General features: G+C 37.6%; 1 protein-coding gene across 2 annotated transcripts in view; it reads left to right on the forward strand.

Moving 5' to 3' along the window:
- Window positions 1–15,000, forward strand: part of ADH7 (alcohol dehydrogenase 7 (class IV), mu or sigma polypeptide) — a 61,409-nt gene that overhangs the window by 8,193 nt on the left and 38,216 nt on the right. For both annotated transcript variants that reach the window (XM_074323182.1, XM_074323183.1), the window contains exons 2-3: window positions 2,142–2,208; window positions 14,599–14,708. The gene's annotated coding sequence lies outside the window, so the exon portion shown is untranslated. The remainder of the gene's footprint in view (window positions 1–2,141; window positions 2,209–14,598; window positions 14,709–15,000) is intronic.

Consider the following 15,000-nt stretch of genomic DNA (forward strand, 5'->3'; position numbering starts at 1 on the left):
AAGCATTGCTTTTGGACTATAACTTTTTAAGATTTATAAACTCAGAAATTAATGAATTATTCTTTCTCATACTAAACGGCAGATTTTTCCCCCCAAAAAGACAAGGGAAATATGAAAAGGACATATTATTAAAATAAGAAACTAATAGAAATGGAAACCAGGAAATAATTTGCTTCTTGATAAATACCCGTAAATATTATCTTTATTGGAGAATCAGAAATCTCATTTATTTTGCAATGAAGTGAGTAAAAATTTTTCTAAACAAATGTTACAGAAACCCATCAATGCAAACCTGGTCAATGTATATCATGGATAGATTCTATAAACTAAATCAGTTGTAGTTATTTGTACAAATGTGCCGTGGATTGTTTACTGTGACCCAAATTCAGTTTTGTGATAATTAATAGGTATGTCAAAAAAAAAAAAAAGGAAAACAAAAAACACACAGTTGTTTCCAGTCTTTTAGCTAATAGGTATTGGTTATATTAATATAATATAGATCAGCAGTTCTCAGACTGTTTTCCTCACCATGATACACATGACAGATGATGCTGACATGGAAAGACACATTCCCATCACACGTCCAGATTTTTAAAAATGCATCCCCAAATTGTGGAGAAGTAAATTTTTTCAAATTTTTTCACCAAAAAATTTTTTCAGTCACCACAACTATGGTGTGTCTGTAACTGTTGCTCAGAAGAGTCGTATAAACAGGGTCTAACTCCAGTCTTTGCAGTCAGGTAAGCATATGGCATTGCAGCTAATGCCAGAGATCCTGTTAGAGAATTACCCTTCTTTGTATTAATAATTCCTTTTAAAAACCAAACAATTTGCGAACATGAGCATTTTACTTATTATTAGTAAATATCTATGGTCTGGGCTCACTACCTGTGTGTTGCAAAACCTAGGCTGAGACCTCCTGACTTAGAGGATACACCCGAATGATTTGCTGAGTGAAAGTAGCTGAGTTCCATTTATAATTCTATTTTAATTGTGACGTTAACATCTTGCTTTCACTTTGAAGAGAAAAAGAAAACCCTGTATAGAGGTAACTCTGTGGGAAAACCTAATTATAATTACCATCCACCATTCAGGGAATTGTGTAAGTACTTCTGGGAGCAATATTTCCTTTCCTATAGCCTCTTGATTTTACCTACGTATTAGTAAATTATTGAATTTCATTTAGGCTGCATAACACAAAATCCTCAAATTAGGTGGTTTTAAAAGCATGATTAATCCATCTCCTCCTAACTCTGGCCATTGTTACTTAGAAAATACCATGCAAATCTGTATTAAATACTAATATTCTGGGTCCAAAATAGCACATATGTTAAATTTATACTTACAAAAGGAGAATACTACATCTGATCAATGAACAGCTGAAAGTTGCTTTATAACTTGGGATGTAAATATTATTATTTTGATGAAGGCTGAACCATTTTGTGTTTGCAAATCCCTTACCCTAGACTGCATACCTGTGACGGGCCAGCCGCCACGAGTCGATCAGTACCTGAATGGGGGAGTGGGAATGAAATAAAAGACACACACAAATGCTAATGCGGCCGGTCTTCAGTCATGCTAAAGCCCTGAGTTTATTATCTCTAACCAATATATACAGTTTGAGTACGTGCAGTTAAACGAAGAAGATATGCATTATCTCAGTGAAAGTAAATCTTTCCAGCTTCAACCTTACTTTGACATAGAAGATACAAGGTCACTGAAACTCACAAAAGTAAATATCTCAAGGAGACAGAACCTACCAATTGTCCAGAAAGCCCTTAGTTTTCTGTGTCTGGGAACTGGCCGTTTCCACCACATTCCTCAGCAGCCGTTAGGCGCTTCTCAGATAAGGCAGAGACAATGTTATGGGGGCAGAAACCGAGCCAGTCTGCAAGGTTCAGGGCTGCAAGAAACCATGGCTCCCCACACATACCAGTCAGACCTTCCCGTGGCTTCTTCCCCGCTCCATCTAAAGGAGACTTTCTCCAAAGGGCTTCCTTACTCTTCTCTAAAGGACTTCCCACCATCCTCCCAGCCTCGATCAGTCTATCCCTCCCTCTCCTTAAACTGTCTTCATAGTATGTGTCACTCATTGACATTATTTTTTTATTTATTTTTACTTTTCTGTGTGTGTTTTCCAGTTCTCTCAGTGGGATGTAATTATCAAGCAGGCGATGATGTGGTCCAATTTTCCACAATATATGCTCAGTAAGTATTTATTCAATGAAGTTAAATGTTTCCCACAGAATAAATGTCTTTATCCCATAAACTTAGCGTATTTTATTTGTATGCTCTCCTCAAAAATAGATAATGTGCTTTGAAAGAAAATACCCCATTTCCTCAAAGCAGGCTTATTTGGCTTTTACATAGTCTTGAAAAGAAGATGAACTTGAGGTCCATTAACTAAATTATACCTAAAATTTTTGAGAATTATTTTAGTTAATGAATTTAAAATTGTACCTGAGGACAGATTTGAAAGAAGGTGATCTGGTTGACAAGAACTCAAGGCTGTTGATATCCTCCAAACATCATAATGGGTCTGTACTAAGTTGTCCTAGATGTCCTTAAATGTTTGCACTTGAGATGGGAAGTTTTAATTGGCAGAGACAGCCTAATTTCTAATGCTTCCAGAAGAATACAGCTGTCTCCCTCTAGATTCTCCCACTCTTGCTCCAAGGAGCCTACGTGGTTCCCTGGTTGTTAAGTTACACTACCTAGCTTAGCAACGTGGTAACTAACATTCCTTAGAGAAAATCTGAGTTCCAAAACTTCTCCACCTGTCATTCTTCTCAGAGCTCCACTTACCCACAGCTTGACAAAACCACATGGCAGCAGTGACTTTTCTTAGTTTTAGACGTGTGATAGAGTTGGATCAAGTGCAAAAGAAAGAGATAGAAAATAAATACTAATTTTAATCTTATTAATACTCCTCCCCACAATTCTGCGTAAAGAACGCATACCATGCAGATATAATCAAACTTAACTCATTCAAAACCTAGGACAAGAAACTTAAGAGTGTGAATGATTTTAAAGATATCCGAATCAGCCTGTTCTAGGAGTTAGGATGCTTATTCTGACAACTTGTTCAACAGCCTTGAAAAGAATTGAAATGTTAATTAAAAATTATAAAGAAACATTAATACAGTGAAAGTCATAAAATTGCCTGTGAAAAGTGAAGATTAATTCAGCCATAGTAATTCCATATATGCACACACATAGTACATATACATGTGCTGTAAACTATCAGGGTTTTATACACTGGTGCTCCCCAGTATTTTTCTTTCAGGCCAGACATGATTTTTAATTTCTGAATTGCAGTCTCTGAAAGCAATGTAGACAATTTCTGAAGGACAAATACTAATTTAAAACAATGCAAGGATGGAGACTCATTTAGTCTGTTTTCTTGACTCGTCCCCCAAATTAAAGGCTCAACATCTCCGCATGCCTGTAACCCATTCAGGACCTATGCCACACAACTTTACTGTATTTTATGGGGCCGGGGGGTAGGGGGGCGGATTTAAAGGATATTTTAAGGTAATTTTGGTATTTTGAGATTTTCATTCTACACTTTGTATCAGTTGGGAATTTGTTTTACACAGTAAGAGACTTATTTCTCCCTCACATGAAAAAATTCAACAGTCCATAGTTGGTATGGAAGCTCCCTGGTGTCATTATGGACCTAGGCTGGTTCCACCTTTTAGTTCCATCTTCCTTGATGTGTGGCTACCCTTCTTGAAGTCATCTCTTGTCCAAGACGGTTCTTGAAGTTCCAGTCATTCAAATGGCTTCTGTATTTCTAGACATCGAATCCGTAGTCCAGGCAGAAAACAAGAGGAAAGGGAGGTAAGGCAGACATGGCACATGCTAGCTGTGTGCTCCCTCCATAAAACCATTTCCATGAGTCCCAGACAATAGTCTAGATGCATTGATCACTTCTCGCGGCAAGAGGGTGTAGAAAATGTAGGGAGAGGGGTTAGGTACTAACCAAAGAGAGAGAAAATGTGTATCTGGTTATGAACAGCAATCTCCACCACAGATTCTGACATTCATTCCTAACCTCTGTGTAAACGGTATCTACACTCTATGTGGTTGTACCTTTCCTTAGAGAGGGCTGAGGCCATTATAGGGCGACATACCTCTGGCTGTGTAACTGTGGCTCTGTTGTATTTCCTTTATGAAGACCTACGGGGACCTGTCTCATCTCATTACTAGAAAATAATGATACAGCTGGTTTGTTTGAGCACAGTTTGCAGTAATTCTGTCAGAACCAAGGGACACAGGTTGCTCTGAGACACTACTCATGGCAGCACATATATCCTTGTTGCCTTGGTAACAAACAGGCTACCAGTCCCAGACACTCTATCATTTTCAGCAAAGATAGAAAATAGGTGGAGACATTTCTTAGAATATGTGCATACATTTATGAATGTTGACTAGTGTTTTTTAAAACACTGTGGTAATGACAAGCAGGGCACTCCAGAGCATGAGATAGGGCGGCCAGGATGAGTCTCCCTGAGAAAGTATTAAGTCGAGATCTTCAGCAAGGCAGAAAGTTGGGAAGGACAGTCCAACAGAAAACAACCAACATTTTAATTTGAAATGAAAATTTGTTGTCCTCTCCTGTGTGCTGCGTTATACAGTAATGGAAAGTGATCATCCATTGTGAACTTGGTTCCACATGCCATCCCAGCTAATTTAATCCTGAGAAAGGGGCCCTAAAATGTTATTCTGGCATGTGCCTCCTTGTGAAGAAAGTTTTTCAAAGCTCCAAATAGCCAATACCCACCCAATCCTGACTCAAGCCTAATTCAAAGAAGACATGACTGTGTGTCAAATTCTCTTTTCACTTGATTCAAATCAGCATGTTCATAAGTATAGACTTGATGTAAAAATCTTAATCCCAGTCTTAATTTCTATACATTTATATCTAAAAGGCAGACTCGAGCACATAAATCTATGTCATCTCCCAGCTTGTCCATGAAATGTTAACTGTCCTAAATGCAGTGTGGTATCTTGCATTGGATCCCTGAGCAAAAAAGGCCTAGATGGCATCTTCTTTGGGAATTACCCGCTCCTGATTTTGTTTTCATATGCTCCACTGAGGTGTCTAATAGGTACCAGGGAAGATGGTTTTAACTCAGCCAGATAATAATAACACAATAATAGCATGTTTTTAAGAACTTGTTTTTAAATACTTGCTTTCAAATACTTGTTTTTAAATCAGAGTCAGTGCTGTATTAAGTACTTTATATGGATTATCTTGCATAATTTTCACAACTCTTTGAGGTAGATGTTATTCTTATTAGATATTATTGTCAGATAGGGCAAAACTAAGGTTTCAAAAGGTTATATAATATTCCTCACATCATGTGGTAATGCTCTCAGGGGTTTACCTCAAGTCTGTTTGAGGCAAGACCTGTGTTGTAACCACACCTGCATTCCTAACACAGCTAACAAGGATTACCTCAAAAAGGGGAGCTAAAGCTCTTTCAAACCCTAAGCTCCATGATAAACTGGGAAATGTGATGGAAATACTTAGACATGCATTCTAAACCTGTTCTGAAGTTTTTAACATTTAACATTTTTAGGGAAGCCCTGTGCACCAGGCTTACCCACCTGAAATGTGGCTAGTCTGACATGAAACGTGCCCTTCCATGTAACATATACATGGGATTTTAAAGATTTAGTACCAAAAAAACTAAAATATCTAATTAATAATTCTTATTGTTGATTACACTGTGAAATGATAACATTTCGAATAGATCAGGGCTATTAATATTTATTTCACCTATTTCTTCTTACTCTTTTCAATGTAGCTACCAGAACATTTTTAATTACATATGTGGCTTACATTATAGTTCTATTGGGTAGCACTGCACAAAACCTGGTTTTGTGCCTCTTTAAGCTTGTCTCAGTGGCAAAACTATGCTGTTTCTCACATGAATTCTCTTTGGCAAGACCCTTAATATTTCAATACTGAACAGGAACAAAGATTTTCCTCTTCACTGACAACAGACTTCAGGCAGATCATTGCAGTAAAAAGATGGTTTGACAACTGTTACAGCAGGTCTTTATGAAACTTAGATTTGATAAAGGCTTTCCAAATTTCCTAGAAAAAGAAGCTGGGCTAAGGATCAAGGAGGCATGTCTCCAAGTGCTCAGCTAAGCATTAGCTAAATAACTAAGTTTCTGCATTGTGTAAAGGAAAGCTGAAAAGTAACAACATATCTTTAGATTGGCTGATATCTAGTAATTTGGGAGACAGTGCAGACATTGTGGGAATTTATCTTTTCTCTTTATCTTTTTAAAGATAATTACAAACCAATGTTCCTATTTCATTGGCTAAATTAGGAAGCCATTTATATTGACAAGTTCTCCTTTTTGGCAGATAGATTAGATTAGATTAGATTAGATAGATAGATAGATAGATAGATAGATAGATAGATAGATAGATAGATAGATATTCATAATGAGAAGGAAAGTTGCAGAGAATACTGAAGCATTGACCATAGAGCAGGCGTCTTCTCTGTGTCACACGTGTAGATGACCCTGAATGGGGGGAGTAGAGGAGGCTCAGATAGAACACTGTGCTTAGCAAGAGAGTGCTGGTTGATTCCTTTTTTGTTGTGTTACATACTTGTAATTCTCCTGTGTTTATAATAGTTTTCATTTGTGACTAAGGAAAGAGTGAACGTTAATTTAAAATTTTTGCATTCATTATTTGAATAATTTTTATTTTGGAATAATTTTAGATACACAGAAAAGTTATAAATATAGCACAGGGTGTTCCTGCATTCTCCTCATCCAGTTTCCCCTATTGTTAGCATCTTCCATTACCATAGTACATTTGTCAAAACTTAGAAACTAACATTGGTACATTACTATTAATTCCAGACTTTCTTTTCCACTGATGTCCGTGTTTTTTGTTTCAGTATCCAATATAAGATACCGCATTGCATTTATGACAGTTAATATTTAATGGACAAGCTGGGCAATGACTTGTCCTAGGTAGTGATTATGAATTTTTTTTAAAAAAGCTTTATTGAAGTATAATTGACACACAAAAAAAAAAACTTGCATGTATTTAATGTATATAATTTGATGAGTTTGGACACATGCATACGCCCATGAAACCATCCTCACAATCAAGGTAACAGATGTAGCCATCACCTCCAAAAAGTTTCTCATCCAGTTTTGTTGTTGTTGTTGTTGTTGTTGTTGTTGTTATTATGGTAAGAACATTTAACATGAGATCTATACTTTTAACAGATTTTTTTTAAGTGCACAATACAGTGTTGTTTCCTATAGGCACATGTCGTACAGAAGTGCTCTAGAACTTAATTCATTTTTTTATAACTGAAATTTTACACCCATTGAATAACAGCTTCCCATGTCCTCCTCCCCAGCCCCTGGCAGCCACCATTCTACTCTCTGCTTTTAAGAGTGATATTTTTAGTTCCCTCCTATAGTGAAATCATGCAGTATTTGTTCTTCTGTGATTGGCTTATTTTTCTTAGCATAATGTCCTCTGAGTTTATCCATGCGTTCGCATATGGCAGGATTTCCTTCTTTTCAAGGCTGAATAACATTCTATTGTATGTATATACTACATTTTCTTTATCTATTCATTGGTTGATGGCTACTTAGGTTGTTTCCATATCTTGACTATTGTGAATAAAGCTATTTAAAAAAATCCATAATTCCTACCTTGGACAAGTGAGAATATCCCAGAGAAGACGGGATCCTCTCATCTAACCCTGTCACCTGAGTACACAGGAGAAAATTCACCCATTACATTAGCAAGTTAAGATCTGGGAAAGGATAAAACGTTAATGTGACGTAGGACTAGTGTGTTTTGAATAGTCATGTGACAAAATACGCAAGCCTGGCAAAATGGCATAGAACCTGGTGACCAGTAGAGGGGATTGCCTGAGGAGGACAGTGCACCCCAGGGTGAGAGGGTGGGACAGGTGAGGGCAGGGCAGGCTGGAGTGTGTGTCTCTCTCCCACACTAGACTGTGATCCTCTGAATACTGGGGCCCGCACCTTCCTCATCCTTGTGTTCCTTACAGTGATTTGCACACAGCAGCACAGCACATTCCGCATGTCGGTTGACATTCTGACAAGGAAGTGTCCTAGAGAAGAATTTGATAATAGGAGAAAGGGGAGGAAAGCCTGAGACAGGCAGGGCAGGGGGAAGGTGTCAATGTTGAAAGGGGAGGAGTGGGGCAGGCGGTGACAAGAGAATGAAAGAGATAGCCAAAGAGCTGGCAGTGACAGGAAAGGAGGTAGAAAGGAGACTGAGAGGTGGAAGAACCAGTTAGTAATGAACAAAGAGAAAAGGAAGCAAGGAAAGTGCAGAGGTTGTTGCTGGGTGAGCATGTCCGTTGGTTCAGGCTGAGGAAGTCAGTTCTCCCAGAGTAAGTAGGGAGTAGAAGATAGAGATGGTGCCCACGGTAAATGGCCACTATGTATGGTGCTTAATCTGTGCCAAATCTTTTACCTCCATCATAGCATCTAATCCTTAAAATTTTCCCGGAAGTAAGAATTACTATCTACAGAGATTAGGAAATTGACACTCGGAGAGAGGAAATGATTTACCCCAAGAGCAAAGGAGTTGAACCAAAGTTCACCAGATTCCAAACCAGTGCTCTTACCCCTGACCAGTGGACACTGAGCTGCTGGCAGGCCTCCAGGCCTGAACTCTGCCCAGCAGTAAGAATTGATAATGCTGTCTGCATGCGGCAATGGGAGTGCCTCCTGAGGACAGTGCAGGGTTTTGTGTGACTTACAGCTTTCTCTGCGAACTCCGTATGTCATTGCAGTGAGTGAGACACCCTTGCACTGGAGCTCTGACTCAGCCAGTTACATGTGACTTAATACTTGAGCACTTGGCCACTATCAGTCTCTTTTCTCATCAGAAAAAAAGGGATCTATTGTTTTGGATGCAGAGGGCCTCTGTAAAGTTCTTAGCACATAGCCTGCTCAATACAGGGCTGCATTGTTATAAATAGCACAACCTACTTCCCCCATGGACGACTCCATAAGCCTTGAGTCTGCACTGATCTTGTTAAACAGTGGGCAGACGTTTCTCCCAGTCCCAGATGCCTCCTGCTTCCAGCTACTTTGGTGTCACAGGCGCTGTGGGGAGAGCAGGACTGGGAAAGCCAGTGGAGGGACCAGAAGAAAATAGGGACAGGAAACCTGAGCTTCTGTGTTAAGGTCAGAACACAGGAAACATGGCCGAATCAGAGGGGAAAGGTTTGGAAGGCTGCAACCAGTTTGGGGTTTGGGATGGACACTGGGTAAGTGTGCCTAGATAGACACTGGATAAGTTTAAAATGGAGTTTGACAGTGTAGGGAAGGTTGAAGCAAATCTTGAGAGGACAGGCAGAGTACAAGAGCCAAACAGGGAGGTGAGGAACTGTCCTTGAACACGAGGCAGGTGCTCGGTAATATCGTGGCTGTTCTTTAACCGTGTGGCAAAGGTTTGGAGGTGCCTCTTGCAACTACATTTTGTCCCAACAAGACATGGTGGGTGGGCTCTTAAGCCCTACTATGTGCTTCTCTTATTTTTTGTCGTTGTGTTGAATCTGACTTCTTTATGACTTGGCATTGTGTTAGTAAAATTCATCCATTTTGTTGGGAGTAGTTATAGTTGAAATTCGTTTTTGTTGGTATCCCATTATAGACTATGCCATAATTTATTTACCTCTTCTTATGTTGATGGACATTTGGATTGTATATGCATTTGGCTATTTTGAATAATGCTTCTGTCAACATTTTTGTGCATGCATTTCTATTGAACACATATTTATAAATGGATTGCTGAGTCATAGGTTGTACATCTTTAATTTAGTAGATATGGCCAAAAGTTCTTCAATGTGATAGTATCGATTTATGTTCCTCTCAGTGATGTGTAAGAGTTCTAGTTGCTCCATATGCTTACAAACACTGGGTATTATCAGTCTTTTAAAATTTTAGGCAGTTTAGGTAATAATTAGTGATATCTAATTATGAATTTATTTATTTATCTGAGGTAGAATTTGCATATAATGAAATAAATATTTTAAAGGTATACAGTTCAATGAGTTTTGACAAATGTGTGTAGTCATTTAACCACCATCACAATCAAGATATACAATATGCCCATCACCACAAAAGTTTCTTCATGTTCCTTGGCAGTAATTCTCCTTCCTCCATCCCATTAATTTTGCAAACACTATCTATTACCTGTCCCTATAATTTTACCTTTTTGAGAATGTTATACAAATAACATGAAGCTTTTGAATCTAGCTTCTTCTACTTAGCACAATATTTTGCAGATTCATCTATGTTACTATTTATATTGTAGTTCTCTCCCTTTTTTTGCTGAGTAGAATTCCATTGTTGGGATGTACAATTTGTTTATCCATTTACCAGCTGTTGGATATGTGGATTGCTTCCAATTTTTATTATTATAAATAAAACTGCTATGAGCATTTGTGTACCAGTCTTTATATGGAAGTTTGTTTATATTTCCCTGGGGTACAAATGTCATGATCAACTTGCATCTTATCTGCCCTTTGGAATTTAAATGACAAAAGAAGTGTATCTGGACACTTAGATATTTCCTGAGTACTTACTATTGCCAATAACTGAACTAAGTACATAACATGCATACATTATTTAATATATATTAACAATATACAAAACACCTGTGACCCAGACAGATTCAGGGAGTTATACAATGTCACACAGACCTTGTCAGAGTTGTCGTTCTAACTCAGGCTGATTGAACTATATCCATATTCACAGACTCTAATCCATGCATGGAGTAAATGTTGCTCAGGTTCCTGCAGATTGATTCAGAGAATCAGCCAAAATCAATGATGGATGTGAAAGTGCTGTGCAAATGGTAAAGCAATATGCAAATTTAGGTATTAATATGATGCGCCGAATTTGGTTGTAAATTTTATTGTAAAGGCTGTAGACGATACAATTCAACAGACTTAGCTACAGCCTGGAATAATAGCTGTGAAAGAAGCACATTTAGTGGTTAAGAGCATGGATCTTGTAGTCAGACAAACTTGAATTTGAATCTAGACTCGGCCTTGTACTGGAGATTTTGCCTTATAAAATTATGTAATCTCTTTAGGTTAGATATTCATTGGATAAAGAAGGATAATAAAACCTACTGGATAAGAGTTCCATGAGAACTAAAAGAAATAATGTTCAAGAAAAAAAATCCTAAAATTTGTATGGACTCTTAAGCCCTACTATGTGCTTCTCCTCTTATTTTTTGTCGTTGTGTTGAATCTGACTTCTTTATGACTTGGCATTATGTTAGTAAAATTCATCCATTTTGTTGGGAGTAGTTATAGTTGAAATTCATTTTTGTTGGTATCCCATTATAGACTATGCCATAATTTATTTACCTCTTCTTATGCTGATGGACATTTGGATTGTATATGCATTTGGCTATTTTGAATAATGCTTCTGTCAACATTTTTGTGCATGCATTTCTAGCACAAAAGGCCCCAAATAGCCAAAGCAATCCTGAGGAAAAAGGAACAAAGCCAGAGGTATCACATTTCCTGATTTAAAACTATACTACAAAGCTATAGTAATTAAAAGCAGTTTGGTATTGACATAAAAATAGATACATGGATCAATAAAACAGAATAGAAAGCCCAGAATCAAAACCCCACATATACAGTCTACTCACATTTGACAAAAAAGCCAAGGACACCCAATGGGGAAAGGATAGTCTCTTCAACAAATAGCATTGGGAAAACTGGATAAACACGTGCAGACCATCAATTTGAACTTCCATCTTACACCACTCACAAAAATTAACTTGAAGTGGATAAAGCCTTAAACATCAGACCTGATACCATAAAACTCTTAGATGAAAATGTAGGAAAGAAGCTCCTCAACATTGGTCTTGGCAATGATTTTCTAGATATGACACCAAAAGAACAAACACCAAAAGCGAAAATCAACAAACAGTATTACATCAAACTTAAAAGCTTCTGCACAGCAAAAAAAAAACAATTAGCAAAATGAAAAGTTAACAGAATGGGATAATTTTTTTTATTTCAATTTTTTAATTAAAATTTACTTGGGTGACAATGATTAGTAAAATTACATAGGTTTCAAGTGTACAGTTCTTTACTACATCATCTATATATCAGAATGGGATAATATTTTTACAAACTATATATCAGTTAAGGGGTTAATACCCAAAATATATAAAGAACTCAGACAAGTCAATAGCAAAAAGAACAATCCCATTAAAAAATGGTCAGAGGAACTGGATAGACATTTGTCCAAAGAAGACATCCAGATGGCCAATAGTGATGTTCAAAAAATGCTCAACATCACTAATCATCAGGAAAATGCAAATCAAAGCCACAATGAGATACTACCTCACACCTGTTAGAATGGCTATCAGAAGATACGAGATAGTAAGTGCTGGCAAGGATGTGGAGAAAAGGGAACACTTGTATGCTGTTGGTAGGAATGTAAATAGGTTCAACCACTATGGAAAACAACATGGAAATTCCTCAAAAAATTAAAAATAGTTCTACCATATACTCTAGCAAGTCCACTTCTGGGTATCTATTTGAAGGAAACAAAAACACCAACTTGAAAAGATATATGAACCCCCATTTTCACTGCACTATTATTTACAATAGTCAAGACATGGAAGCAACGTAAGTGTCTACTGATGGATGAATAGGTAAAGAAAATGTGGTGTATATAAACAATGGAATATTACTCAGTCATAAAAAGGAAGAAATTTTGCCATTTGTGACAACATTGATGGACCTTGAGAGCATTATGCTAAGTGAAATAAGTCATACAGAGAAAGACAAATACCATATAATCTCATTTAGATGTGGAATCTTAAAAACAACAAAAAGCCTGATAGATACAGAGAGCAGATTGGTGATTGTCAAAAGTAGGGGGTGTGGGGTGAGCAAAATGGGAGAAGGTAGTCAAAAGATATAAACTTCCAGTGATAGAATAAGTAAGTTCTAGGGATGTAATGCACAGCATGGTGACTATAGTTAGTAATACTGTATTGTATATTTGAAAGTTGCTAAAGAGTAGTTCTTAAAAGTTCTCATCGCAAGAAAAAATTGGTAACTATGTATGGTGATAGATGTGTATATTATGTCATATACCTAAAACTGAAATAATGTTGAATGTCAATTATATCTCAAATAAAAATGGTTGGTGGAATTTGGCTTATAGCAACTTCCCATTTGGGATGGAGCCTCTAAGATGATCTAATTCAGCCTTATGTAGAGCAGGGCTCCCCTGCTCACTGTTACAAACACACTTCCATGAGGAGGAAGGTCACACAAGACAAGGTAGCCCTTTCAGAAAAAGGGTCATAATTGCTCATTTCCACATTTAGACACCTGTCTCCTTCCTAAAGCTGTGAACAATCGCAAGCGCACTTCTTTCAGTATCCCAGAATGTACTTTCCAGCATTCACACCTGCCACTTGCTATCTTACCATCCTTTGGCCTATTTTAGGATTCAACTTCTTCTTAACAATGCTGCATCCATCCAGTGTTAATCTACCAGGATTTTCCTTATTAAAAAATGTAAGAAACATGAGAATTGAATAATTCTCTTTCCTTCTCTTTCTCTTCCTTTATTCTTCTTTGAGACGTAGCATTAAAACCACCATTTTAGCTTTGAGACCCAGTTCTTTTAGGTCCTGAGACTCTCTTTTACTATCCTTGATTGTAGGGCTGTCCTCTCATTCGTTCTATCTGTGACAAGGCTGGTTTAAGAGTTCTGGTATAGCCAGTGTGCGTCCTGTACTTCCTCACAGACGCTTTTGTGGAATCCACCGTCAGTTTCATACTTCACACATTCCTCCCCTATTAAACTTTTTTTGTATGCATAGCTATAGACTCTTAACATATGTTTTTGAAACCTAAATAAATCAGCCCTTCTAAAGCTCGAATATAAGTCTGATTGTGCATACAGTTTCTTCTTTAATGATTAGGAAGGACTCATCTAGGATGGCATTGTCATTGGGGCAATGTCCCAATGGGACATTGTCCCAATTGTCATTGTCCCATCACCATGTTACCAAATAACTTTTCCTTTTTAGCCGATTAAGTCAAAAGAAATAGTTCTCTTCATTGCTCTCTGGTTGGAAGATGCAACTGTTAGCAAAGTAAAAGCAAAATGAGACCTCCAGTCCTTATTCAGGGGGGTTAGTTTCCAGCCCTGCCATTCATAATGTGAGCCATAAAGATATACATCTCTGCAGTTTCTTTTGCCTTGTGAGTCTTTGTCCAAGTGTTTTTGTCTTCACTTGAACCAAATCACTGAAATTTCATGGGACTCTTTTAGAGGCATAAATTATTTATTTATTTATTTATTTATTTATTTATTTATTTATTTATTTATTTATTTATTTATTTTAAGTGATTTACTGATGAAAAGAGATCATTTTAATTGGGAGAGGGTGGGTTGCCAGAGCTTTCTAAGCAGGACCATATCTAACCACCTATTTAAATGCTGTCTTTATGTGAAATGGTCGTTCTCTCTCCTCTGCCTTTAATTTCTCCTCCCTGGAATCCTGAGTTATGGAAAATATGTGATGCTGGGAACAGTTCCTTTTGGAACATGTTTCATTTGATCCAGTGCTGCTCTTTAATGGACAAAAACGGAAGGCTCTACCTGTGTGTTTGGAGGTAAGGAGATAAGGCGACAGTAATGTTCGATATAAATGGGAACCTAGCCCTACGAAAATCTGTTTGTTGTTCTACTTCACAAAAAGCGTGAAACAAACAAAATAGTGAAATGTGAAGGAGAGATTTTAGTGGCTGAGCCCCACACACCTTCAGCCCAGGCTGACTCAGCTTCATAGAATTCCTCACCAACTCCCATCCCCAGGGCATGTCAGTACAGTGGCTTAAACAACCTTCCAACCGCACCCCCCTAAACATTAAATGAAGGGAACAACCCAACAGCAGTCCAAGGAGG

This window comes from Rhinolophus sinicus, linkage group LG02, assembly GCF_036562045.2.
Source record: "Rhinolophus sinicus isolate RSC01 linkage group LG02, ASM3656204v1, whole genome shotgun sequence".
NCBI lineage: Eukaryota > Metazoa > Chordata > Mammalia > Chiroptera > Rhinolophidae > Rhinolophus > Rhinolophus sinicus.